Consider the following 27348-nt stretch of genomic DNA (forward strand, 5'->3'; position numbering starts at 1 on the left):
GGACATAATTAAGATGTTAGTGTTAGATTTTAATGTTGAGATTACTTATCTTGATTCAGCTTTTAATTATTCTCATCCCAAATACCTTATATATCCACCTGGCTCTTTTTAAAACTTAATTTTGATGGTGGTTGGCATTGTTTTTGTTTTCATTAGCAGGGCTACATACTGTTCCTTGTATGTAGTTCATAGATATTCTTTCACAGAATATAGTGGTCTGAGGCTCTGGGGTGCAGGTTAAGTTCTAGTCCTTGATTTGGGTGGTAATAACACGGTTACATTTTGTGACATTTTTAATTTGTCATTTTTCTGTTTGGATGTATTATTTCACTCAAATAGCTTACTTTGGAAATTCAGAGAAATGGAGGCATGTCTATAAAATCTCTTTTATATGATTTGTACATTAGAGCCCATTTTATTATTAATTTTGAACGTAGGAATCTCAGGGCAATTGGTAAAGGTGCCTGAAAGTGAAAGTGTTAGTCGCTCAGTCATATCGGACTCTTTGAGACCCCATGGACTGTCACCAGCCAGGCTCCTCCATCCATGGGATTTTCTAAGCAAGAATACTGGAGTGGGCTGCCATTTTCTTCTCCAGGGGATCTTCCCGACCCAGGCGTTGAACCCTTGTCTCTTGCTTTGCAGGCAGATTCTTTACAATCTGAGCCACCAGGGCCTGGGTGTATGAAGTTTGTGAGATAAAAGGAATTTAAAAATATTACAACTCATCCCCTTCATTTTGCCAGTGAATAGAAGGGAAACCAGAGAGTCATGAAACTTAACCAAGAAATCCTAACCCATAAGTGGAAGAGACAGAATTTGGATCCAGAGCCATATTTCCAATTATGCCATTTTCACACTAACAAATGGACTCTGTACTAGATAATACGAGTCTATCCTTTATTGAATACTAAACATTATATATACAACATCTCGCTTAATCCATAAAACACTCTTGTTTGGAAATGGAATTTTTATTCCCATTTTTCAGATCAAGACACTGAGGCTTCTCTAGAAAAGTGACTCAGCCAAGGTCACACAGTGAGTGTTGAATTTGAATTTGTCTATCAGCATCTCTCTCTTTTTTTGTGTACATTATTAGCATCAGCATGCTATCTACTTAAATGAGGCTTTTACCAACCACAGTATGTCTGATTATGACGTGAAGCCAGTGAGCACAGGGGCTGCTAGAAAGGATTCGTTCAGTGAACAAAGACCTCTTCAGCCATTGAATGGAAATGAAAACTGTCTGTAGTGAAGTAAAAATAAACTTGGCTTGGCCGCCCACCCTACTGACATGTCCCCTAACCACATCAGTTTAGGGAAGCCAATTGTTGGCCTCAAGGATGCCAGCCACAGACTTGTACAAAAGCCAGGCACCTTCACTCCGGAATTAGGAGCTGAGTCTAGTCCAGAGCTCTGTGAAACAAGTACTTTCTGGACGGCTTTGTCATTGCTCGGATGATGGTGTGTCCGCTAAATGCTATCATTAAACTGAGCTATAATTGCTGGAAGTAATTTTCTTTCAGCATCAGGGACCACAGAGAACTTGTTCTGTGCCTGTTATGAGTCAACATTTGAGAGAAATTCATTTGCTCAAGGAAAGTTATTAAAATGCTCTAATTCAATATTTGTGTGAGAAATCATAAAATTGATAAATTACAGGTGAGCAAGATCAGTCAGCTCTTTTGTTTCTTCCTTCGGGGACCCACTGCAAATTTCCTGTGTTTACTGTGCTGCAGCTTCTTAGATGAATGATTTGTCTATTTGAGCGTGGGATTAAAGACACATGTTCTTGGCAGAAAAGCCAAATGCAGCTGAAAAATCTCCTACTCTGCTAGAATATCACCATTCTTAGTGCTATAAAAACCATCAGTGAGTGCATTTTATCCAAAAGTGACCACAGCCCTATTTAGTATAGGAAAGGCTTGATTTGTCAACAATAAATAGATTATTCTAGGAGCTATTGACTCTAAATATTACCATACCCCTAACTGGTCCCATCACTCAGAGTTTAACAGTATATCAGAGGGCCGAAAATAAGTGCACACATCATTTTATCTTTCCTTGATTTTTGTATTGAAATGCACCATAATTTTTCTCATGCTCCTTTGAAAGTCTTTCTATGGTGTTTTTATTGGGGGAGGCGTGGTCTTTTGTTTGTTTTTTTCCTGCTTTTCAGCTCCTTAAAGGAGTTGTCCAATGTGCAAACTTTCTTTCCTTTCAGATGTATACTTTCTCCTTCCATGATCTCATCCACTCTTCTCATCCAGTGCTTTTCAAACTTTAGTGCGTAAAAAATCATCTGCAGAGTTTGCTAAAATACATCTCAGAGATTCTGACTCAGTGGATCTGAGGTACAGCTTAAGAAAGTGCATTTCTGGGGAGGGGGGAGAGATGACTTATGAGTTTGGGGTTAACATATACACACTAGTACATGTAAGATAAAATAAGTAAGCAACAAGGACCTGTTGTAAAGCACAAGGAACTAAACTCAATATCTTGTTCCCTATAATGGAAAGTAATCTGAAAACGGAGACATGTATATGTGTGTATGTGTGTATATATATATACGCATATTTACACATGGATATATCACTGAATTACTTTGCTATATACCTAAAACTAACACAACACTGTAAGTCAACTATAGTTCAATAAAAAAGAGAAAAAGTACATTTTCTATCTTCTTGCAGATGCTGCCGCTGGTCTGTTGACCATTTTTGAAGTCACCTGCACTGGAACTCAGTTGATCACATCTAGGCAATGATACCCAGTTCAAGGCCTTTCCCAAGAGCTTGACACTGATTTTTCAAACTGCCTTCTGGAGGGCTCTCCTGAATACACCTCCCAGAGTCTCCTGTGTAGACTGCTCTCAGCACTGCCCCCTGATCTTCCCTTCCTGTGTCTACAAACAGTGCTTTGATCCCAGGCAGCCAAGCTGGAGGCTCAGTGGCCACTTGCTCTCATCTCTTACCCTTTGGCTTCTGTTCCGTCGGGTACCAAATCCAGCAAAACCTATCTGCTTAGTGACCCTCATAGCCACACCATGGCACACACACCTGTAACTATTACCTGCCCTGCTTGTACTCCCCCATTTAGCTACAGCCTTACCAAGCACTCCAATACCTTCATGTCTTTAAAAGTGCTTTTTGTTCAGGTTGTAGCCACTGTTTCCTTCTTTTCCACCTGTGGCATGGCTACAGTTGATGGGTCATGGATGGATGGAGAGCAGGGTTCCATTATTTTAGAGACTATGATCATTTAGATTAGGGAGACCTGAGACAAACTAATCCAATTTAGATAGATAGTTCTTGGGTTTAAGTTGGGGTGAGAATCTATTTCTTATTCTATTTTTCTCAGTTCAGCCCAACTGCTTCTCAGGTCCTCACGTCACCCACATTGACTGACCGAAGATGCAACCGTATCTTTCTTATGACCTTGAAAAAGTGAAAAGTTAAAGTGAAGTCGCTCAGTCGTGTCTGACTCTTTGTGACCCCGTGGACTGTAGCCTGCTAGGCTCCTCCATCCATGAAATTTTCCAGGCAGGAGTACTGGAGTAGGCTGCTATTTCCTTCGTCTGGTTAGTTTTCCTCATATTGCATCTTTTGCTGCCCCTTCCACCTTGAGTAATGTGTTATTCTTAATAATTTTAGTTATCCTATCTTCCAAGCAAAAAAAACTTTTTTAAACAAGATTTTCTGATGTGGACTATTTTTAGTCTCTACTGAATTTGTTACAATATTGCTTCTGTTTGATGGTGTTTTTTTTTTTGGCCCTGAGGCCTGGGGGATCCTGGCTCCCCCACCAGGGATGGCACCACTGCATTGGAAGGCAAAGTCTTCACCACTGGACTGCCACTGAAGTCTGCAAGTAAACTTCCCTAGTTCTAATAGGAAGTCTATTTGGGGGACATATTTTCAGTTTATGAGAAACCTAGGTTAGAGTACCTGAACTGGAAACTGACCCATAGATTCAAGGTAGCTCTAAACATTCATGAATGTTTCAGATTTTCACAGCTTTTCCTTATAGGGCATGACAGATTTTTGAAGCATTTGTTGAAAGTCTTGCAAAAACATATTACTCACTTCTGTGCCTTTCAACACAAAAAGCCAGAACTAAACTTGTCTTTTCTTGATGATTCACAACTGCCATAACAAACAACACTCTCTGCATCCTGCTGTGTTTTTCTCTTTTCTCTGGCTTCTGGTTATGACTTTATAGGTAGCTAGCCTCCTGCAGCTCTCTTCCCTTAACAAAGTGCTGATTTTAATCTGCAGAGGCTGGTAAATTAGAGAACCAAGGATGGAACAGCCCTATGCAATATATGTCAATAGGCTCAGGGTGAACTGAGGACCCAGCTGTTAAACCATGACTTTCAGCATTTGTACTTTATCACAGTTGTTTCAACAACCCAGAGTGACTCCATCTTTACTTATTTTTCCCTCTTTCCTGCCTCTCTCTCTTTACTTCATTTTATCTTTCCTCCCTCCCTTCTTCCTTTCCTCCATCCTTCCTTCCCCTGCTTTCCTCCTTTCCTCTCTCTCAATCTCTATCATTTTGTAAACTGACTTTGGGCTGCTCACTGTATCTTCTGGTTTCCAAATAGGTGAGATTTCAGGTGGAAGACTGACCTTCAGATGAGTACAACTCAGTTACCTTTTTACCCTTTCATTCATGTAACATGTTTTCATTTCTAATAAATGCACTTAAATTTAAGGTTAAAATACTCACTGAAATGTATTGCCATGATTTAAAATCTATAGCATGAAAATTGGAAGAATTTAAAGCTCCCTTTTGATATGTGGGCTCCATTTATATATTTTGTTACTTACAAAATTTAAATTGAAATTTTAAATCATTTTGCATAATGAAGGCTTAGAGTACATGGTCTAAAAATGGCCTTTATTCTAGTGGTATAAATCATCTTAATTAAAAAAAATTTGAATTGAATTGGGAAAGAGAAAGGAGAGTTATTATAATATTAGATTAAAATGATAGTGTTAACTACCAGTCTCTATTGCTGTTTACATTCTGTATTGACAAACTTAACTTGCTAAGGGCTAAAAATTGATTTGTCCAGCCTCATTTCCATTACAGTTAAAGTCATTATGTGAAACAGCAGCAACTTTTGCAAGGGAGAAAAAAATGTATCTATCCTCACAATTAACTGGGAAATTGGCATTTTGGCATTTCCCACTATTGGGCTCTTATTATACAGAATATAATTCTTAAAGATGTGATATTCTGAAATGGCAGCTCCCAACTATGTAGTTAACCTTTTCTATGCTCTTGTGGTAAGGTTAGATGCACACCTTGCACTATGGAACATAAGTGTAATTGTAGGCTTTTCATTTTTTAGCTAATCAGTTAATATATATCTGCAAAACAAGGTACTATGGCCTATGAAATTATAAGAAAGATACATTCCTTATAACTGAGGCCCTTCTGTTTTGCTGGAAAGACAAGACAAATGAATAAAACCAAAGAGGAAGGCACATTTTGTGCTTAAAGCCAGCACATAGAGAGTTCTTTCAGGAGCGAAATAGCCTGCACAGACTTTAAGTGAATAAAAAGATGAAAAAGAGATCCATGTGAGCTGGAATTGAGGAAATAGAGCTCCATTTAACCTTGAGTGTTTTCTAGAAAAATGTGGAACAATAAGGCAGAGATGTTTCACCAGAGTCCTGCCCAAGATGGAGGTTTCCTGGGATGCATGAGGTCAGAGAAGCATTAGTAGAAAAAGAGACCTTTTAAGGTACTGAAGAAAATGGCCGTGCAGCACCATCCCTGCGACTTGAGAAGCTAGTGTTCAGAGTGAGATACGTGACTTGAGAAGCTGATATTTAGAGTGTAGATACTCGGAACCAGTGGGAGGGAAGAGGGCTAGATGGATACTGATAGCCCTCCTGATGGGCAGCTAGAGACTTTTCAGGGAAGCAGATGTACTTTTGAACTGTGGCATTGGAGAAGACTCATGAGAGTCCCTTGGACTGCAGGGAGATCAAACCAGTCAACCCTAAAGGAAATCAAACTGAATATTCATTGGAAGGACTGATGCTGAAGCTGAAGCTCCAATATTTTGACCACCTGGTGCGAAGAGTTGACTCACTGGAAAAGCCCCTGATGCTGGGAAAGATTCAAGGCAGGAGGAGAAGGGGATGACAGGGGATGAGATGGTTGGATGACATCACCGACACAATGGACATGGGTTTGAGCAAACTCAGGGAGACAATGAAGGACCAGGAAGCCTGGCGTACTGCACTCTGTGGGGTCACAAAGAGTCTGACATGACTGAGCCACTCACAACAAAATGTTGTTCAGCTGGGATCCCTAGAAGCTGAGCTGAGAAAAGGATTATGGGACAGGTGACTTTTTGAGGGAGAAAGAACAACGGGAGAAAGGAAGGATAGGGCAAGAGAAGTCATCGATGCAGGCTTTCCATGAAGACCGAGCCTCAGCTGACCCCAGGGGAGTTCCAGAAAGCAAACGGCCTGCGAGGGCTGTTCTGCCTGAAGAAGCTTCTGGACCCTGTGTCTTAGCCAGCTGTGGGTTGCCCCAGGGTCAGCAGGGAGCGGTGGCAACCTCTCAGGTATTTCCGGGCAGGCAGCTTCTGGCTGGTGCAGGCCATTCTCTGCCGAAGTGGGCAGGTGTGAGTCACTGGCAGCCAACAGTGCCACAGCTGGGGTGGGGCACACCTGCCCGGGGAAGGGAGGCACCAAGGGATCTGCCACGTGGATCTTGTTGTTGTTCAGTCACTCAGTGTTGTCGGACTCTGCAACCCCATGGACTGCAGCACACCTGGGTCCCCTGTCCTTCACTATCTCCCAGAGTTTGTTCTGAGAAACTCATGTCCACTGAGTCGATGATGCCATCTTACTCAAATAAAATGCTCTCTATCAAGCTCCCTCCTCCCGGTTGGTCACATAAGGTCACAGAGCAACTCTCTGATGCATCCTTAATTAGAACATAAAAACTGTCTAACAGTCCCTCCCATACTCCCCAGTGACCTACAGCTGTTACCTTCCCTTTGTACCTCGTTTTGCCAGATTCGCAGCCTGATCTAAATATTAGGTACAATAGCAAAATTGTTTATATCTGTTTAAACCAGCTTCCAAAGGGAAGGTAGGGGCTGCCTCTGGGGGATGAATTCTCTCAACCATCCCATAAGTGATAGTCCTGGATACTGGACAAAAATCACTGTCTTCTTGCCTGTACAGACAGATGGACATGTAGAGGACCATTCTGCATGTAGGAAGACAGATTTGCCTTGTTCTCAGTGATATCATGTGCAAGAGCAAACATACTGTAGTATCATCCAGACCCAAGACAAGAAAGACCTACTCACCTGGATTTTTAATATTTGGAGAAGCTGGAGGAAGCAAATTTTGACTCTGGCTGCATGTTAGAAACCCGAGAAACTTAAATAGAACAAAATAAAAGAATATCTAGGTGGATTAAACAGAATTTCAGCATAAAGAGAAGTGATTGGTATATTTTTAAAACTCTTGGGATGCTCTTATGTACAGCCAGGAACTAGTCTTTATCAGAGAGTTATTACTACTCAACAGTCTACTTAAAGCTCAGTAGACTAAAACAAGACTTTTGTTACTAGACCTTCTGAGTCTGAGGATCAGCTGGATGGTATTTCTGATCTAGGCTGGGCTTACTCATGCATCTGGGGGCCAGCTGTATCTTGAGGTGGTTCTGATAATCTTGGCCAGGTTCTCACATGGCTGAGGGTCTGCTGGCTGCTGACTGATCTAAGGGAGCCAAGGCTGGACAATTGAGCTCTGCTCCATGGGGTCTCTCCTCCTCTGGTGTGTTCAGATCATGGCTTGCCAGAGATCCAAGAAACAGAGCAGAAATACACAAATCCCTCAAGTTCCAGGCTCAGAACTAATAGGGCTTCACGCTAACATGTTCTGTTGGCCAACACAAGTCACAGAGCTGGCCTGGAGTCAGAGCAGGAGGAGAAGAGAATGTTTGAGGGCCCTGTATGTTTCCTTGTAAGGAAGCCAATAATTGAGGCCAAGAGTGCATTGGATCTGTTAATTAGATAGAACCCATAACTTTATGGGAGGACAACTGATTTGTCAAAGTGGTTAATTTAAGAGTTTGATATTTCATCGCAGATCTGTCCATTGCCCCCCCCCCCCACCTCATTCTACACCTCTTCATTATAGTAGTTGAAGTTTGGCCTATAGCTATCGCATACGTATATTTACATAAAATATGTCCCTATCTCTACTTTTAAATGTCTAATTCACTTCTATTATATTTGTGCTCTGGACTCGAATTGCAGACAGCAGATCCACAAATAGATGGACAAGTGAAAGCACATACTTGAAATCTATTTTCTAAAGTATTAGCTGTGGAGTATTAATTATGAGGTATGAACATTGGGGGTATGTTCTAAGAAAGTGGACATTTGATCTCTTATGTTTCGACAATCCGTTCTAATTACTGTAGTTTTGCAGGTTTCCTTACCTGAAGAGGTGTTGCTCTGAAGAGGATGGAAAGATAATGGAAGAGTAATTTCCTGTATACCTTCAACCAGGATAGAAACACAGTAAAGTAGATTATATACCTGCAGAAGACCTGTCATTCACTCCCCAGCCAGTTTTCAAAGTGCATATTAAAGAAATTGTTTTTTCTTTGGGTTTTCCTCTCACTGGTGCCTTCACCGTCTGGCCCGACATTTCTCAGTTTCGCTTTCTCTGACCGAGAATCTGGCTGGACTAGAATCATCCTTGGCCCATTAATCACACTCGTTGTTCTTGTCTCTTCCTTAACCTCCCTGGCATGCCATCCGCTTTCTCTTCTCCCTATCTTTTGAATCCTGCCATATTCTCAAGAAACTACTCTAAACTGTCTTTGGGGGGTCTCCTAAAACTGTTTTGGCTACACCAATCCTTCCATCCTTTGAACAGCCATAAAACTTATTATCTGAACCCAATGACTCCATTCTGTCTTGAACAGCTGTCTAGCTTTTTAAAGTATCTAAGCTGGCCCATCTGATTGACTGTGAATCTAGTGTATCAAGGCAAGTTGACCATTTGGCTGCTCAGCTATCGCTGGACACAGTGATAGGCGTGTCAGCTCCACAAGACCAGGGGTTCCATCTGCTTTGCTCACTGTATCCACCTCACTGAGCACATAGAAGATGCTCAGCCACATCTACTGAATGAATGAGAAAGAATGGGCAATGAATACTTAATAAATTGGTATTCCAACAATAAGAAACAACAAAAAATTAACATTTTGAGTGTGTCAGGAATCCAATTTCTGTCCACTTATCTATTACAAAGGATCCCCTATTGTGGGAAGGCACTGGGGAGTTGAGCATAAATAACACCTAACCCTGCCATCAAAGATCTCACAGCCTTATGTGGGGAGGGCACCATTATGTGTTGCCTTTTGTATACCAGGTGCTGATGCTGCATGATGTTGGAGTAACTGGCTTCTGCTATCAGCAACTGCAGTAACATTAAAAGGCCCAAATCCTAGGACTTAAACTGTACGACTATTGACCTCCAAAGAGCTAAGGCCCTTAACTAAGGCATTTATCTGTTCTGGGACTCAGGATTCTCACCTGTGAAATGAGGAGGACATCTGGAAGGGACCCTCTAATTCTCGCTTTCTTTGACTGGTTGTCTTAAGAAAGGCTTAACATCCCTCTGATGAAATGATATGACCTCAAATTTATGGGAGCAAATCCCAAGCTGAAATGTGTGTCATCATTCTTCTAATGGTCTGGCATGTCTCTCAGTGGCAGTACAACCTTCCTTCATGCCAGTGTGGTTGAGAATATTAAGGTTCTCAAGGCAACTCTCTAAGACATTAATCCAAAATACTACTCAGCATCTCACAAACTACCATTGGATGAACTGGTTAACACAAAATAAAATGACAAGAACAGAAGTTATTTCTTCCTGACTAGCCTAATCTTAAGGGTGTTTTTGTTGAATCTTGTTGCTCATCCACCTACCCAAATGTTCCCTTTGAATCTGCCCAGGAACAGAACGTAATGTGTGGAAACTGATCACTCTTAGCAGTTGCCTCATACTCAACAACTCAGTAGAAGAGAGTTTATTTTGGCTCATTCTGGAGCTCAGTAAAGAATTCTCAGCATTGTCCCAGGCTGGGCCAGCCAGGATCCTAGCCCCTGTGTGACTCAGGAGTGGTAGGCACTCTGCCTTCAGACTCATCATAGCTGCCATCATCCCGGGGTTTCACCTGCCCCATTTTGGGGAGGCTGGTCAATTTTACAAACTTACCAAACTGAGAAAGCTTGTAAAATCAGCCCCAAAGATAGCACATACTGCACCTCACATGGGTGCATTAACCTGTCGAAGATGTCAGCAAGGATGAATTCTTTTATGAAACTAACACAATATTGTAAATCAATTGTACTTCAGTTTTTTAAAAGAAGGATGGTTTCTTTCAGTGCTCATCTTTCTGAGCCTTTCAGCATTGAAAAATACTCTGTTGCTGGGACTGCGCTTACCTGCCCTCCCACATGATGAAGCAAATGTCTCCATGCCAGGTGGGCCACCCTGCAGTCCTCCAAAGTCTGCTGATGGAGAGGCTTATTGAGCCAGAGAGAGAACAACCTCCAGAAGCCGCAGTGGGAAGCACTCTTTGTCTCAGCCCATTTGGGCATCTATGGGTCTAAGTTGGCTAAAACCTAAATGGGTTTTGAGGTTGAAGTCTCCCAGTGACACAGAGGGTTGGTGCTTAGCATAGAGGCAACTATTGCAATTTTGTGACAGGAAATGGGAAGGTCAGATCCGTCTCTGAGTGAGTTTGTCACTGTGAGTGCAAAATATCGCCTGCAAAAGGAAGGCTCCTTCTCTTGGAAGGACTCTCTGTCTGAAGGAAGGAGCCGTGTACCCACTGGACATTGTCTTCTTGATGTCATCGAGGACAGAGACAGTGACCAGCATCTGTGTGTCAGCCTGGTGGCTTTCCCGTTAGAGTGAAAGGCAGAGCATCTGCCATGGTGTGTATAAAGCCCCCAAAGACGGGCTTTATACATTCCGTCCCTTAACTGTATCCTAATCCACTGCCTACTTCACTCTGGCCACCCAGCCCCTGACTACCCCAAAACAGAATGGTTGAAAATGACAACAATCATTCATTTTGCTCACAGCCCTGCAGTTTGCTCTGGGGTCCTTGGAGAAGGTTCAGCGCCGCTGTTCACAAGGTGAGGTGAGGGGCTCGGCTCTGGGTCTGGAGCAGCTGCTTCCACTCCTCACCCGGGCTGTGCTGTCCACTGGATGCTCAGCTTCCAGTGGCCGGGCCTCCTGCGGCCAGGCTTCCTCACATCATGGTGGCTGGAACTGTTTCCAACATCCAGGAAAGAGAGCTCAGCAGAAGCTGTTCTGCCTTTTATGCCCAAGCCTGGAAGTCACCTAGCATCACTTCTGTCAGACAAGCCATAAGCTATAAGTCAGGGCAATCACAAAAGCTAATTTGGGTTCAAGGGGAGGAGACAAAGACTCTTAATGGACAGAAATGTCAAGGCTCTGGAAGGTCCTGCGGGAGGGGACTGTCACGGTGGCCATCTTTGCAATATCAAACCTGGGCTGTGGGGACGCTGTTTGCAATGGCTGCAAACAGCAGCCTCCTTGGTGGTATATTTTGCCTGTGCAGGTTGTGCTAAGGAACCCTGGAGACGGTTCTTTCCAGTGGACATTCATGACTGGCCTGTGACTGGCATGCTCTCTCCATTCTAGACTGGAGACAGGTTTGTGCAGTGCCTTTGTAAAGCCCCCAGGGGCCACAGTGGTTTGTTAGTAACATCTGTCCGCACCAGGCTGCAGAACAAGGGGCACATGATTGAGTCCCTTTGCAGGGTCAAGTTCAAGTTACCTGGCCACCAGAAGATCCACATCTCAAAGAAGCAGGGGATTACTGAGTTTAACGTGAAAGAATGTGGAAATATGGTGGTAGAGTGGCTCATCCCGGGTGACCGTGGGGTCAGACACATCCCTAATCATGGCCCCTCTGGACAAATGGCCAGCTCTGCACTTGTGAGAGCCTTGGTGTTGGCCCCTCCCTACTGAGGCCCACCAAACCTGGGCTGTTCCTGCACCATGCCAGATGTGTTCCGTCTCAGTGCTCGGCGTTTGCTTTCTGTTTATTAATATACTGCTCTTCCCCCGGATAAGCACATGCCTCACTTCATCAACTACTTGGGTGCTTGACCCAAATATTTTCTCCACTGCATGGTCTTCCCTGAGTGTCCGGTGCCAATGAAAACCCATGTCCTAATCCATCCCCTGCTTTCTTTTCCTCAATAGAACACAACACCATTTACGCACTGTGTGTTTTACTTATTTATTCAATTTTTGTACTGTTCCTCTCCTTACATTTTAAACTTCCATTAAGGGAGGGGTTTCTGTCTGTTTTGTTCCTTGCTCTTTTTCCCCAAACTGGAAGAGTGCCTGGCACATAGTATGGACTCAGTAAATGTCTGAGTAAATTAGTGAACAACTACCCTCATAAAACATAAGACAAGGCAGGAGTGATTATTTCTTCTCATTTTCTTTGGTCTCAAGTACAGTGCCAGGAATCTCTCCTCATCTACAATAGAACAGTGCCAGGCAGTATTGATATTAAATTCTGTACTAACAGTGCTGCTCCTGCCTCCAATTAGAGCCAGGGAGTTATCAGAAGAGAAAGAGGAGACATGGTGGGGGATGCCCAGGAGAATCGACAGAGCTCTGACAGTGAACCTCTGAGCGCCGGCCTGATCTTCCCTCTGTCGTTTGTCATCTGAAGGGATTGACCTATAGGTCGGGTGGAAGGTGGCTTTCCCCCAGCGTGGTTCAGTGTTCACAATTCAGGTAATAGATGTCTTAAGAAATGGGAAGAAAGCAGGAAGACACTTCATGTATTATCAGGCAGTCAATTGGGCGCTTTTGCTGTCTTTGAGGAATGACCTCTCTTGTTTCACTGCCTTGTTCTTGTTAGTGCATTCTCTGGAGGTACCTAGAGTAGTAACATTTCAAAATGAATTAGTAAAGGATGCCGGGAGAAATATCAATAACCTCAAATATGCAGATGATACCACCCTATGGCAGAAAGTGAAGAAGAACTAAAGAGCCTCTTGATGAAAGTGGAAGAGGAGAGTGAAAATGTTGGCTTAAAGCTCAGCTGAGATCATGGCATCCAGTCCCATCACTTCATGACAAATAGATGGGGAAACAGTGGGAAAAGTGGCTAACTTTATTTTTCTGGGCTCCAAAATCACTGCAAATGGTGATTGCAGCCATGAAATTAAAAGATGCTTACTTCTTGGAGGAAAGTTATAACCAACCTAGACAGCAGAAACATTAAAAAGCAGACACATTACTTTGCCAACAAAGGTCCGTCTAGTCAAGGCTATGGTTTTTCCAGTGGTCATGTATGGATGTGAGAGCTGGACTATAAAGAAAGCTGAGCGCAAAATAATTGATGCTTTTGAACTGTGGTGTTGGAGAAGACTCTTGAGAGTCCCTTGGACTGCAAGGAGATCCAACCAGTCCATCCTAAAGGAGATCAGTCCTGGGTGTTCATTGGAAGGACTGATGTTGAAGCTGAAACTCCAATACTTTGGCCACCTGATGTGAAGAGCTGACTCATTGGAAAAGACCCTGATGCTGGGAAAGATTGAGGGCAGGAGGAGAAGGGACGACAGAGGATGAGATGTTTGGATGGCATCACTGACTCAATGGACATGGGTTTGGGTGTACTCCGGGAGTTGGTGATGGACAGGGAGGTCTGGCGTGCTGCAGTTCATGGGGTCACAAAGAGTCAGACACGACAGAGCAACTGAACTGAACTGAACTGAAAAGATGCTCTAAGCTTAATATATTCTTGAATTTTGCTCAAATAGCGTTCAGTAAAGAATACAAGTTGGTATTAGGCTGGAGTACCCTGGACTCCATCATCTATTATATTATTCCAGGAGTTCGAAAGGAGTCCACTCTGAGATGGGTTGATGATATTTCAATAGATGTTGTGTTTATCAATTTTTCTTCTCTGCCAAAGAAAAGGGAAGCAATAAATATGGCCCCAAACAGCTCTGACTTGGTGGAGAGGATTGTGGTGGTGACCTAGATGTATCCCCTGCGTCACACATTGCTCCCTCTTGAATCAGGATCTTGAATCTGAGAATGTACAGGAAAGAGGTAGAGAGGGCCCTGTTTTCCTTGTTGGGTGTGTGTGAGGCAAAGGGGAGCCCAGGGCCTGCCAGGGTGGCTTTCTCCCCAAGCAAAGGTTATAAGAATGAAAGGGTCAAACATGCCTTGAGCTCCTTCTGAGACAAGGTAAGGAGAATACAAACTATTAATGTAATTTATGGTCAGAGGCACTTTGAATATAAATGAAGCAACCAATGGCCTCTTTGATTGTCATTTATATCTCATTTTATAGAGATCACATAGAGTAGTGTTATAATTCTCGACAGTTTTGATTGTAAAATACATGGGACTTTAAGCTCCCTGTAAGAAAGCAAAGATGATTAATGTTAATAATGGATGACTAGATACACAACAGACATGAATAATATGTTTTGTATTTATATAGCTATTGTTTTAACTCATTGGCAAACACTGTATACTTTATTGTCAGGAATGCAGTCGTAATAAGGCACTATATTATCTAGGTCACATAAAAGAAGACATTCAAGCTAATCCCTAAATCCTATTAATTTTTTTTTACTCACATTACAGAAAAAAAAAAAAAAACAACACGACAATAGCCGTTTGACTCCACTACTCAAATGAATGTATTCAAAGCAATGTGCCTGATTAAAGATACAGATCAAAATTCAAATAACTTCATGCAAGTGCGGTCAGTCCCAGAATCATTTGGAAATGTTGATAGCCACAAGGAAGGCTATGGATCTCGGAAAAATAAATAAATAAGAGACTGGGCAAATCAAAGCATAGTGATGAATGTGGTGTGTGTGTGTGTGTGTGTGTGTGTGTGTGTGTGTGTGTGTGTGTAGTCTTCTACGTGCAGAATGCTGAGTGAAGCAACTCTGGGCTCTGTCAGCAAAAATACGGTTCTAATAAGAGTGTGCACTGTTATGGAGAAAACTATTTCAATGGAAAATGCACATCTCTTAGATTACATCTAGCACTTGGAAAATTGCAAAATGTTTTACCACCTCTATTTCCCACTTCCTCCTCCCTTCCCATGACTCGTTCCATCACCACGTGGGAAAAAGTCGAAAGAGAAAACAAAGACTGGATGTTGTGGTCACCTCAATTTAAGGTGTGCCTCTGATTCAAAATAGAAATATTTCAATAAGTAAATGTTACATATGTCAAGTCTTCATTCAAAAGGCATTTGGAATGTTTTAAAGGCAAATATATTCTGGAAAAAGGTGAAAATTAGGTGGAATAGAAGTAAAAGTTTGTAAAATATGTGGAAAATAAGCTCCACACCCGAATAAGTAAATGACCAGTACATTGAATTCTGGAAAGTCCCAATCATTTCTTAGAAGTAGGACTTAAACTTGATTCTGAATTTTTTTTTTTTTAACCAAAGAAGAGGGAAAAAAAACCCAAAAAAACATGGCCATCCACATCGTTTACATACGCAGAACTACTCTGCAGAAAAATACATCTGTTTCATTTCTAAGATTTGAGAGGAGCTATTATTTTCATTTCACTTTGTATTTTTTTGTTGTTGTTTGTTTTATCTTCCTTTCCCCGTGGGCTTTTAAAATAAGATTCTGATGACAGAGACAGAAATAAATCCTCCCATCCTATCCCCGTTAGGATTTGCTGTGGTTAAGGAATGATGCTAAAGCTGAAACTCCAGTACTTTGGCCACCTCATGCGAAGAGTTGACTCATTGGAAAAGACTCTGATGCTGGGAGGGATTGGGGGCAGGAGGAGAAGGGGACGACCAAGGATGAAATGGCTGGATGGCATCACGGACTCAATGGATGTGAGTCTGAGTGAACTCCAAGACATGGTGATGCACAGGGAGGCCTGGCATGCTGCGATTCATGGGGTCACAAAGAGTCGGATACAACTGAGCGACTGAACTGAACTGAACTGAACTGTGGTTTGGGAAGCTCATCTTATACGAGGAGATGTAATGGCTCCCCACTGCACCATTCACCTCTGACATCCGATACCTTAAGGTTTTTAGTGATGTGTCCATTAGCATTTGCTGCATAAATAAGTTTTTCCAAAACTTAGTGGCTTATGCCAACAGTTATTTATTTGTTCACAATTTTGTGGGTTGGCAATTTGAACTGGGCTAGACTGGGCCGTCCTTCAGCCTCTCTTGCTTAAGCTTCACTCATGTAGGAAGTGACCCTGACAACTGGGTGGGTAAGGATGCCTTTGCTCATGTGTGTGGAGGGTAGTGGACTGAAGGTCGGGTTCTTTGGTTTTCCCCAACATGGCTTCTCTGACAGGCTGGCTTGGGCTCCTTCAACCTGCTATTTCTTTCTTTATTATTATTATTATTATTTTTACTTTACAATATTGTATTGGTTTTGCTATACATCAATGTGAGTCCGCCACAGGTGTACATAAGTTCCCACTCCTAAACCCCCCTCCCACCTCCCTCCCTATCCTGTTGGCCAAAGCAAGTCACATGACCAAGCCCAGCTTCAAGGAGGGGAGAAATAGACTTCTCTCTTAATGGTAGGATCTGCAATGAATTTGTGTGTGTAAGTGTGTGTGTGTGTGTGTGTGCACGCTAAGTCACTTCAGTCATCTCTGGCTCTTTGTGACCTTATGAACTACTGACTTCCAGGCTCCTCTGTCCATGGGATTCTCCAGGCAAAAATAGTGAAGTGGGTTGCCATGCCCTCTTCCAGGGGAGCTTCCTGACCCAAGGATCGAGCCTCAGTCTCTTATGTCTCCTGCACTAGCAGGTGGGTTCTTTACCACTAGCACCACCTGAGAAGTCCAATGAATTTATGGCCATTTTTTCTTTTTGCAACAACAAGTTTAATTTTGCTGCTGCTAAAGGGAAGGGAGCACCACACCCCTGCTTATACTGTAGCTTGAAGCAAAGAGCTTTAGTTCATACTCTTTGCATGAACTCCTGTGTCCCAGAGTGAGGGGAACTATGAGGCTTATGAGATGATCTTTCAGGAAGGAATTCACTTCTCCAGTTGCCATGGCAGGGAATGAAAAACCACGTAATGTAAGAGGTGTGGGAGAGTAAGGGGAGGCAGAGAGGATGCAGGTGGACAGTTTGTGTGTGAGTGCATTGTCTTGTATCCATATGAGGCAAGAGATGAATGAACTTGCCCTTCAGTGTTAACCAGCTGTTTTTTGTTTTTGTTTTGTTTTGTTTTGAGAAAGAGCAAAGGAGAATTATTGAACAATTTCAGACTTTTATAAATCATTATTTTCAAGTCCACACCAGGTGGTGGAGTAAGATAGAGTCAAAAACATCATCTCAAGGCATTCTTTCTTTGGCAGGACCTTTCAAGGTGCCTGCTTTCATCACTGACAGTCTCCCAGCCTCGTCTGCAATGTTCTCACAGTCACAGTCCTCTGAGCTACCACGGGGTGTCTGCAGTTCACCTGCTTCAGTTCCCTGCAGGGATGTCAGCTGCCAAGGCCTCTGACGCTGCCGCATGGCCTTTGAAGATTCTGAGGACGCTGAGGTGCTGATGCAGGCTTTGTCTCCAACTCGTGATGCACGCGCTAGCACCAGCATCATTGGCTTAGCAGGTGCCCCCCTTTGTTCTTGTAGACTTGTTAATAAAGCTTTTCCTTCAATACCCACCAACAGGTTTGCTGGCTATTATATGTGATTCCTTGATGAAGTTGGATGAGTTCTCTTACTGTAATTTTTTATTTTTATGAAAATAGGGCTGTGATAGACTTGCTTCACAGGTCCTTCATATAAATCTTGAATCAATGACCTATGGCCATGAGATGCTGTATAAGAACCATCCACAAAACCTCACCAGTCTTTGGGTCACATGAGTGGCTATGGCTTGTTCTATAACAGGGGTCCCCAACCTCCTGGATTCAATGGCTGGTGATCTAAGGTAAAGCTGATGTAATAAATAGAAATAAAGTGCACAATAAATATAATGTGTTTGAATCATCCTAAAACCATCCCCCTACCCCTGGTCCGTGGAAAACTTTTCTTCCATTAAACCTGGTCCCGGGTCCCAAAATGACGGGACTACTGCTATAATGATCTACTTCTGCTCAGCTGTGAGTTGTCAGGTGGCTTAGCTGACTTGGCTGTGCTCTTTGATGTGTCTGGGGTTGCTTAGCTGGAGGATGTGGCTCCATTCCATGTTATTTCCTCCACAGCAGGCTAGCCCAGGTTCACTCCCAGGCCAGTGGCAGAGTTCCCAGGGAGGGCACGTGCACAAAACCTCATAAGGTCAAGGTTGAGAATCTCTACCATATCACCTCTCCTGTTCTAGGAAGTCAACCAGGACCCTAAGATTCACAGACGGAGAAACAGACTTTATTTCTTGATGGGAGGAGGTGAAACATCACATCACAAGGGACATGGATTTGGAAAGTGCAGAGAACTGGAGCCATCTTTGTAAACAATCTAACACACCTGAAAACCTGGGAGCCCTGGGTGAACACGGTTGGCAACCCAGACAACTTCAAATGCATGTTAGGAAGATGAATTTGGTAATCTTTCTAAAAGGAAGAAGATAAATTGATTTGGGTAGTGGGAGGAGAAGTTAATGTAACCTGCAAAATGGCTTTTGCTTTAATACAGGTGATAAATCAGGAGGGTCTAGAACAGGGATAGCAAACAAGCTACACACCATGTGACCGATTTACATGTCTGCAGTGGAATGTGGAGGAGAATTATGTGGCCATTTTCCTGGGTGAGCTGAACACCGAGGCATGATGGATTTGTCCTTGAATGGAGCAGAGACAGCATAGTCCCATGTGTGTGCCGCTTTTTTGCCACCAAGGTGATGACGTTAGAGGGCCTAATGAAATTGATAAGGAGGTAGAAGGATCACATATTGATAATCAAGTGTAAATGAAGGAAAATATTATTCTAAAATAAGCCTAGCTTTTGGATTCATTCCTTTAATGGTAATGTCATTTCTTAAAGTGGGTCATACTGTATAAGGAGTAGATTTGAGTCTATATTATATAGATCAGTCCTGTATCATATCATGGAAGGAGTACCAGCTTTTCTATCATCTATTGAGGCCCAACAAATCACTCAAAGATTAGAATCTGTGATAGTTAATTTTATGTACCAACTTGAGGGAGTCTATTCATTTCCAAGGCAAACCATTCAATATTACAGTAATCCAAGTCTATGCCCTGACCAGTAATGCTGAAGAAGCTGAAGTTTAATGGTTCTATGAAGATCTACAAGACCTTCTAGAACTAATACCCCCAAAAGATGTCCTTTTGATTATAGGGGACTGGAATGAAAAAGTAGGGAGCCAAGAAATATCTGGAGTAACAGGCAAATTTGGCCTTGGAGTGCGGAATGAAGCAGGGCAGAGGCTAATCGAGGTTTGCCAAGAGAACACACTGCTCATAGCACAGACCCTCTTCCAACAACACAAGAGAAGACTGTACACATGGACATCACCAGACGGTCAACACCGAAATCAGACTGATTATATTCTCAGCAGCCAACGATGGAGAAGCTCTATGCAGTCAGCAAAAACAAGACCGGGAGCTGACTGTGGCACAGACCATGAACTCCTTATTGCCAAATTCAGACTTAAATTGAAGAAAGTGGGGAAAACCACTAGATCATTCAGGTATGACCTAAATCAAATCCCTTACAATTATACACTGGAAGTGACAAATAGATTCAAGGGATTAGATCTGACAGATAGGGTGCCTGAAGAACTATGAATGGAGGTTTGTGACATTGTACAGAGGCAGGGATCAAGACGATCCCCAAGGAAAAGAAATGCAAAAAGGCAAAATGGTTGTCTGACTAGGCCTTACAAATAGCTGTGAATAGAAGAGAAATAAAAGGCAAAGGAGAAAAGGAAAGATATACCCATGTGAATGCAGAGTTCCAAAGAATAGCAAGGAGAGATAAGAAAGCCTTCCTCAGTGATCCATGCAAAGAAAGAGGAAGACAATAGAATGGGAAAGTCTAGAGATCTCTTCAAGAAAATTAGAGAAACCAAAGGAACATTTCATGCGAAGATGGGTACAATAAAGAAGAGACATTGTATGGACCTAACAGAAGCTGAAGGTATTAAGAAGAGGTGGCAAGAATGCACAGAAGGAATATACAAAAAGATCTTCACGACACAGATAATCATGATGATGTGATCACTTATCTAGAGACAGACACTCTGGAATGCTAAGTCAAGGGGGCCTTAGGAAACATCACTACTAACAAAGCTAGTGGAGGTGATGGAATTCCAGTTGAGCTATTTCAAATCCTAAAAGATGATGCTGTGAAAGTGCAGCACTCAATATGCCAGCAAATTTGGAAAACAACAGTGGCCACAGGACTGGAAAAGGTCAATTTTCATTCCAATCCCAAAGAAAGGCAATGCAAAAGAATGCTCAAACTACTGCACAATTGCATGCATCTCACAAGCTAGTAATGTAATGTTCAAAATTCTCCAAGCCAGGCTTCAGCAGTACATGAACCATGAGCTTCCAGATGTTCAAGCTGGATTTAGAAAAGGCAGAGGAACCAGAGATCAAATTGTCAACATCTGTTGGATCATTGAAAAATCAAGACACATCCAGATAAATGTCTATTTCTGCTCTACTGACTATGCTAAAGACTTTGAGTATGTGGACCACAACAAACTGTGAAAAGTTCTTAAAGAGATGGGAATATCAGACCACCTGACTTGCCTCTTGAGAAATACGTAGGTAAGTCAGGAAGCAACAGTTAGAACTGGACATGGAACAACAGACTAGTTCCAAATTGGGAAATGAGTACATCAAGTCCGTATATGTCACCCTCCTTATTTAACTTATATTCAAAGTACATCATGAGAAACACTGGGCTGGATGAAACGCAAGCTGGTATCAAGATTTCTGGGAGAAACATCAATAACCTCAGATATGCAGATGACAGCACTCTTATGGCAGAAAGTGAAGAGGAACTAAAAAACCTCTCGATGAAACTAAAAGAGGAGAATGAAAAATTTGGCTTAAAATTCAACATTCCGAAAACTGAGACCATGGCATCTGGTCATATCACTTCTGGACAAATAGATGGGGAAACAGTGGAAACAGTGACAGACTTTATTTTTGGGGGCTCCAAAATCACTGCAGCCATGAAATTAAAAGACTCTTGCTTCTTGGAAGAAAAGTTATGACTAACCTAGACAGCATATTAAAAAGCAGAGACATTACTTTGCCAACAAGGCTGCGTCTAGTCAAAACTATTGTTTTTCCAGCAGTCATATATGGATGTGAGAGTTGGACTATAAGGAAAGCTGAGTGCCGAAGAACTGATGGTTTTGAACTGTGGTGCTGGAGAAGACTCTTGACAGTCCCTTGGACTGCAAGGAGATCCAACCAGTCCATTCTAAAGGAAATCAGTCCTGAATATTTATTAGAATGACCGATGTTTAAGCTGAAACTCCAATCCTTTGGCCACCCGATATGTAGAGCTGACTCACTGGAAAAGACCCAGATGCTGGGAAAGATTGAGGGCAGGAGAAGGGGACAACAGAGGATGAGATGGTTGGATGGCATCACCGACTCAATAGACATGAGTTTGAGTAAACTCTGAGAGTGGCGATGGACAGGGAGGCCTGGTGTGCTGCAGTTCATGGGTTTGCAATGAGCTGAACATGACTCAGTAACTGAACTGAACTGAACTGAACTGAGTCAGGGGGTGTCTAGATATTCAGTCAAATGCTTTTCTGAGTGTTCCTCTGAGGGTGTTTTTGGATAAACTAACATTTTATTGGTAGCCTGAGTAAAGTAAACTGCCTCCCTCATGTGTGTGGGCTTCATCCAATCAGTTGAAAGCCTGGGTAGAACAAAAAGTCTGCCTTTCCCTGAGTTAGAGGGAATTTCTAGTGTCTAACCACCTTGAAACTGAGACTTGGGCATCTTCTTACCTTCAGACTGACATGGAAACATTGATCTTTCTGAGTCTTGAGTCCTGTCCTTTGGATTAGAACTACACTGTCAGAACTCCTGGTTTTCTGGCCAATGGACTCAGACCGGAACTACCCATCACCTTTCCTGGGTCTGCAGCTGGCTGACTCACCTTGTAAATCTTGGGACTTTTCAGTTTCTATAATTGCATGAGTTAACTTTTTACAGTAAACTAATAGATAAGTAAGGAAAAAAATTACTTTATACATACACATACATCCTGTTGTTGGTTCTGTTTTTCTGGAGAACCTTGTCTAAGAATGCAGAAGCTTAAAACAGCAGCCATCTTACATCTCAGGATTCTGTAGGTGACACATTTGGACAGGATGCAGTGGGAATTCTCAGTAACACCAGGGCCTCAGTGTCCCCATGGCCTCTCCTGCTACCTGCCTTCATTGCACAGAAGTCTAGCCTGAGCTTCTTTAGAGCTTGGCAGGTGCCCCCTGCAGTGTTCCAAGAGGACAAGCATGTCTTAAGCCTCTGCTTCTGCCATGTTTGATAGCATCCCACTGACCAAGGCAGGTCCACGGCCAAACCCAGCGTCAGTGTGAGAGGGGTCTACACTAGGGCATGGGTGCCTGGAGATTTAATTTATTAGGGTCACCGAAGTTAGTCTGTCTCGAAGGGGAGGTTTGATATTCCATTGTGAATGTGTTGGCTCTGATGTCTCCATTTGATGTTACAGTTGGGAGAGTCTGGTGGCAATATGGGTCCAAGGCTAAGATCAGATAATTTTTTATCAATGGATGGATGCATTCGGAAATCATGAATACACAGGGGTGCATGAAAATATTCCACAATCATTATAACATGGATGCCATCCTATCAGGACAGATTGTTGCCATAGCCTTGAAGCAGAATCTCAGGGTCCCCTGATAGGTCAAGCATTTTCCTTTTAGTTATTGGATCATTGGGAGGTATCAGGAGTCCCAGGAAAGGAGGCAGGGTAGTCAGGGTAGTGGGGGGGCACTTGTGGGGGGAGGGCAGTGGGCAATGAACCAATTGGCAGGAAATATTGCAATATTTTGGCAACTGGTCTGAGAAGCAACCATATACACAGGAAAGAGCTAAAGCCAGGGGTGGTATGGTTAACATGCCAATGGCATAGGGCATTAGCTTAAACTGTATGATTGACCTATATTTATCCACTTGTGGTTGCGAAGAGCATCATTTTGTATACTTCAGCCTAACCCAAAGTGAGATAAAACTAGGTCTAAAATGGACACAAAATTTTAATTAACTGGCAGGTGAACAGGAGAAGCCCTCATAGGAAATTGGAAAGCATGACTCCATGGAAGGCAAAGGAGGATCACAGGAGAGGGAGGGAAGGGGTCAAGATCTCGAAGATTATATAGTAAAGTTCAGGTGAGATGAGTGTGCAAGACTTTAGCTGAGATGTATATCAAAGGAATGATTTCCATGAGCCCAGACTCTTGCATCTTCCCATATATAGAAAAGCGCTAAATACCTCAATTTGACATGTCTGATTTTCCTTTAATCTTTCGAGGTTTGGACTACCTGCCATTTGCTGTAAACTTCTGTATAATCTGTCCATGCCCCCCTGTCTCCTTGGAGCAGTTTTCTCAGGATTTTGTGAGATGCTACCTCCCAGGCTTGAAGTTCTAAAAATTCCCGCCAAGTAAAGCATAACTCTCAAATTTCAGGTTGTGAATATTTTTGAAGTCGACAGTGAGAAAGACTTGCTTGCATTTATATGAGGAATGGAAAGATCCCTCAGCTTGATGTTGCAAAATAATCTGTTTTAAAAGGTAAGAAGTTTCAGTTGAACAGTGAAGGGACTCACAACATTGTTAATTGGCTATACCTCAATACAAAATGTTTTGTGTTAAAAGAAATAAAATTTAAAAAATATAAATAAAATTACCTCTATTCTCAAAATAAGTAAATAAAAGATAAGAAGGTGAGAGGACATAGCAAAGTGTGTGATCAGGAGCCTGGGGTCCTTGTCCCAGTACTTCCAGCCTTGAGGACCAGCTTGGCCACTTCATAACAGATCTTTCTTTATCTTGATTGCACAGTAAAATCCTCTATGCCCAGGTCTCATTCAGAGAGTTTACATCAGAAACTGAAACTCCTGAAAGTATCCAGGAGTCAGTGTTTTTAAAGCTCCTAGGTTATATCATGAATGTTCAAGATTGAGAGCCACCACGGCTTTATCTCGTATCCCTTCAGCTTTGGTGCTTTAGGCAACAAACAAAGTCTCCCTGAATATTCATCACCATCAGTATTAGCAGGTCCCATGACAGTGGAGACCCTTGCAAACCTTCCCTTAAGAGCAGTCATTCCCAATCCCAGCTGTAGACTCACCTGGGAGCACTTACAACACACTGGTGCTGAGCCTCACTCCAGAGACTTTGATGTAATTGGCCTGGGATGGCTCAGGGCTTCAGCTGTGTCTCCCCAAAAAGGTATGTTGAAGCGCTAATCCTCAGTACCTCTTAATGTGACCTAATTTGGAAATGGCATCCTTAAAGAGGTTATCAAAGATCTTCAGGGTGGACCCTAATCTAAAATGACTGCTGCCGCTGCTGCTGCTAAGTCACTTCAGTCGCTAGTGTCTTTATAAAAAGGGGAAATTTGAATACAAGGAAGACATGCAGGAGGGATTATGTGAAGAGATGTAAAGAGATCACTAGGTAAGATTTGTTGTTGTTGAGTTGCTAAATCGTATCTGACTCGATTAGATTGGAGTTATGTGGCCACAGGGAACATCTGGGACTGCCAGAAGCAGCAAGAGGCAGGAAGGGATCCTTCTCCTACAGGTTTCAAAAGGAGCACCTAACTTTCAGACTTCTAGTCTTTGGGGCCATAAGACAATAAGTTTCTGTTATTCTCAGCCAACCAGTTTCTGGTGCTTTGAAACAGCAGCCTGAGCAAATTAATACAAATCATCTTTGATATCAATAGTTTTTAATATGACCCTGGTTCTAATGTGCCAGGACTGATTTATTGATTTTCATAACTATTGAAGGAATTAAGTATACAGTAGGTATAACCAGGATAGAAAACAATGTCAAAATCAGTTTAGGAGCCATGCCAACATAATTATTACAAGTCTAATATTGAAAACTTAGTCACATGCTGAGTAATTTTAATGCCTAGTAATATACGTCTTCTTCACTCAGGGCTCTGTATTTTAAGAGAGGTATTTGCAGTCTTGCTCCTCTGCAGTTCCTTGCCTGGATGCTTATTTTTAGTGTAATTTTTCACTTTGAATGATGAGATTCTGGATTTTCACTTCACATGTACTTTACAGATCTCCTCATGGTGTATCCTTTATTTTTCATGCCTAAGGGCACTGTCTAACACCTCTCCCTGTTGGACTTTATCCTGTTCATTTATAATGTAACATTTCTCCAATTTGTCAAACTTACTTAGAATTCTTATCCTGCAACCCAACATTCTAATTCCTATTACTCGAGGAGAGTCCTCAGGACAATTGAATTAAGAATCATATGAACTCCAGGAGGAATCAATTTGGAGAAGATCAGACAATGGAAGGTTTATTGTATTATGTGCCGCATTAAGGTGCGAAGATGTATGAAAGACAAATGGTCAGTGCCTGAATTATACAGAGTTCCTTCAGAGAGACAGGGGGACCAGTCCTTGGCCCAAACACCATGTGAGACGAGGGACCTTGTCACTGTCACTCAAAGTGTGCTTCACAGACTAGCAGCATTGGCATTACCTGGGAGCTGGTCAGAAACACAGCACCTCTGAGTCCATCCAAGACCTACAGAACCTAAATTCACTTTTTTGTAGGTTCTCTAGGTGAAGCACACGCATATTAAATTTTGAGACATGATGTAGACACAGCCCCTAGCTTGAAGAACTCACCAAGTAAGCTGGTTGAATTTGGCAGATAAGTTCAGTTCGCTCACTCAGTCATGTCCGACTCTTTGTGACCCCACGGACTGCAGCATGCTAGGCCTCCCTGTCCATCACCAACTCCCGGAGTGTACTCAAACTCATGTCCATTGAGTCGGTGATGCCATCCAACCATCTCATCCTCTGTCATCCCCTTCTCCTCCCACCTTCAATCTTTCCCAGCATCAGGGTCTTTTCCAATGAGTCAGCTCTTCACATAAGGACGCCAAATTATTGGAGTTTAGGCTTCAACATCAGTCATTCCAATGAATATTCAGGACAGAGTTCCTTTAGGATGCACTGGTTGAATCTCCTTGCAGTCCAAGGGACTCTTCAAGAGTTTTCTCCAACACCACAGTTCAAAAGCATCAATTCTTTGGCACTCAACTTTCCTTATAGTCCAACTCTCACATCCATGCATGACTACTGGAAAAATCATAGACTTAACTAAATGGACATTCGTTGGTAAACTAATGTCTCTGCTTTTTAATAGGCTTTCTAGGTTGGTCATAACTTTTCTTCCAAGGAGCAAGCATCTTTTAATTTCATGGCTATAGTCGTCACTTTGAACAAAGCTAGTGGTGGTGTTGGAATTCCAGTCGAGCTATTTCAAATCCTAAAAGATGATGCTGTGAAAGTGCTGCACTCAATAAGCCAGCAAACTTGAAAAACTCAACAGTGGCCACAGGACTGGAAAAGGTCAGTTTTCATTCCAATCCCAAAGAAAGGCAATGCCAAAGAATGCTCAAACTATTGCATAACTGAAGTCATCTCACACACTACTAAAGTAATGCTCAAAATTCTCCAAGCCAGGCTTCAGCAATACGTGAACTTCCAGATGATCAAGCTGGTTTTAGAAAAGGCAGAGGAACCAGAGATCAAATTGCCAACATCCACTGGATCATGGAAAAAGGAAGAGAGTTCCAGAAAAACATCTATTTGTGCTTTATTGACTATGCCAAAGCCTTTGACTGTGTGGATCACAATAAACTCTGGAAAATTCTGAAGGAGATGGGAATACCAGACCACCTGACCTGCCTCTTGAGAAACCTGTTTGCAGGTCAGGAAGCAACAGTTAGAATTGGACATGGAACAACAGACTGGTTCCAAATAGGAAAAGGAGTACGTCAAGGCTGTATATTGTCACCCTGCTTATTTAACTTTTATGCAGAGTACATCATGAGAAACGCTGGGCTGGAGGAAAAACAAGCTGGAATCAAGATTGCCAGGAGAAATATCAATAACCTCAGATATGCAGATGACACCACGCTTATGGCAGAAAGTGAAGAGGAACTAAAAAGCCTCTTGATGAAAGTGAAAGAGGAAAGTGAGAAAGTTGGCTTAAAGCTCAACATTCAGAAAACTAAGATCAAGGCATCCA

At 42.5% G+C, this 27348-nt stretch overlaps 2 long non-coding RNA genes across 2 annotated transcripts; both read left to right on the top strand.

The window, feature by feature from the left end:
• LOC102183612 lies at positions 10479-16788 on the top strand. The gene is made up of 3 exons (XR_310465.1): positions 10479-10549; positions 11156-11209; positions 16774-16788. It is a non-coding gene; the product is annotated as an uncharacterized LOC102183612 (long non-coding RNA).
• On the top strand, positions 16854-17763 carry LOC108637379. The gene is made up of 2 exons (XR_001918984.1): positions 16854-16894; positions 17451-17763. It is a non-coding gene; the product is annotated as an uncharacterized LOC108637379 (long non-coding RNA).

The sequence above is a fragment of the Capra hircus genome, chromosome 13 (genome assembly GCF_001704415.2).
Source record: "Capra hircus breed San Clemente chromosome 13, ASM170441v1, whole genome shotgun sequence".
In the NCBI taxonomy this organism is placed as follows: Eukaryota; Metazoa; Chordata; class Mammalia; order Artiodactyla; family Bovidae; genus Capra; species Capra hircus.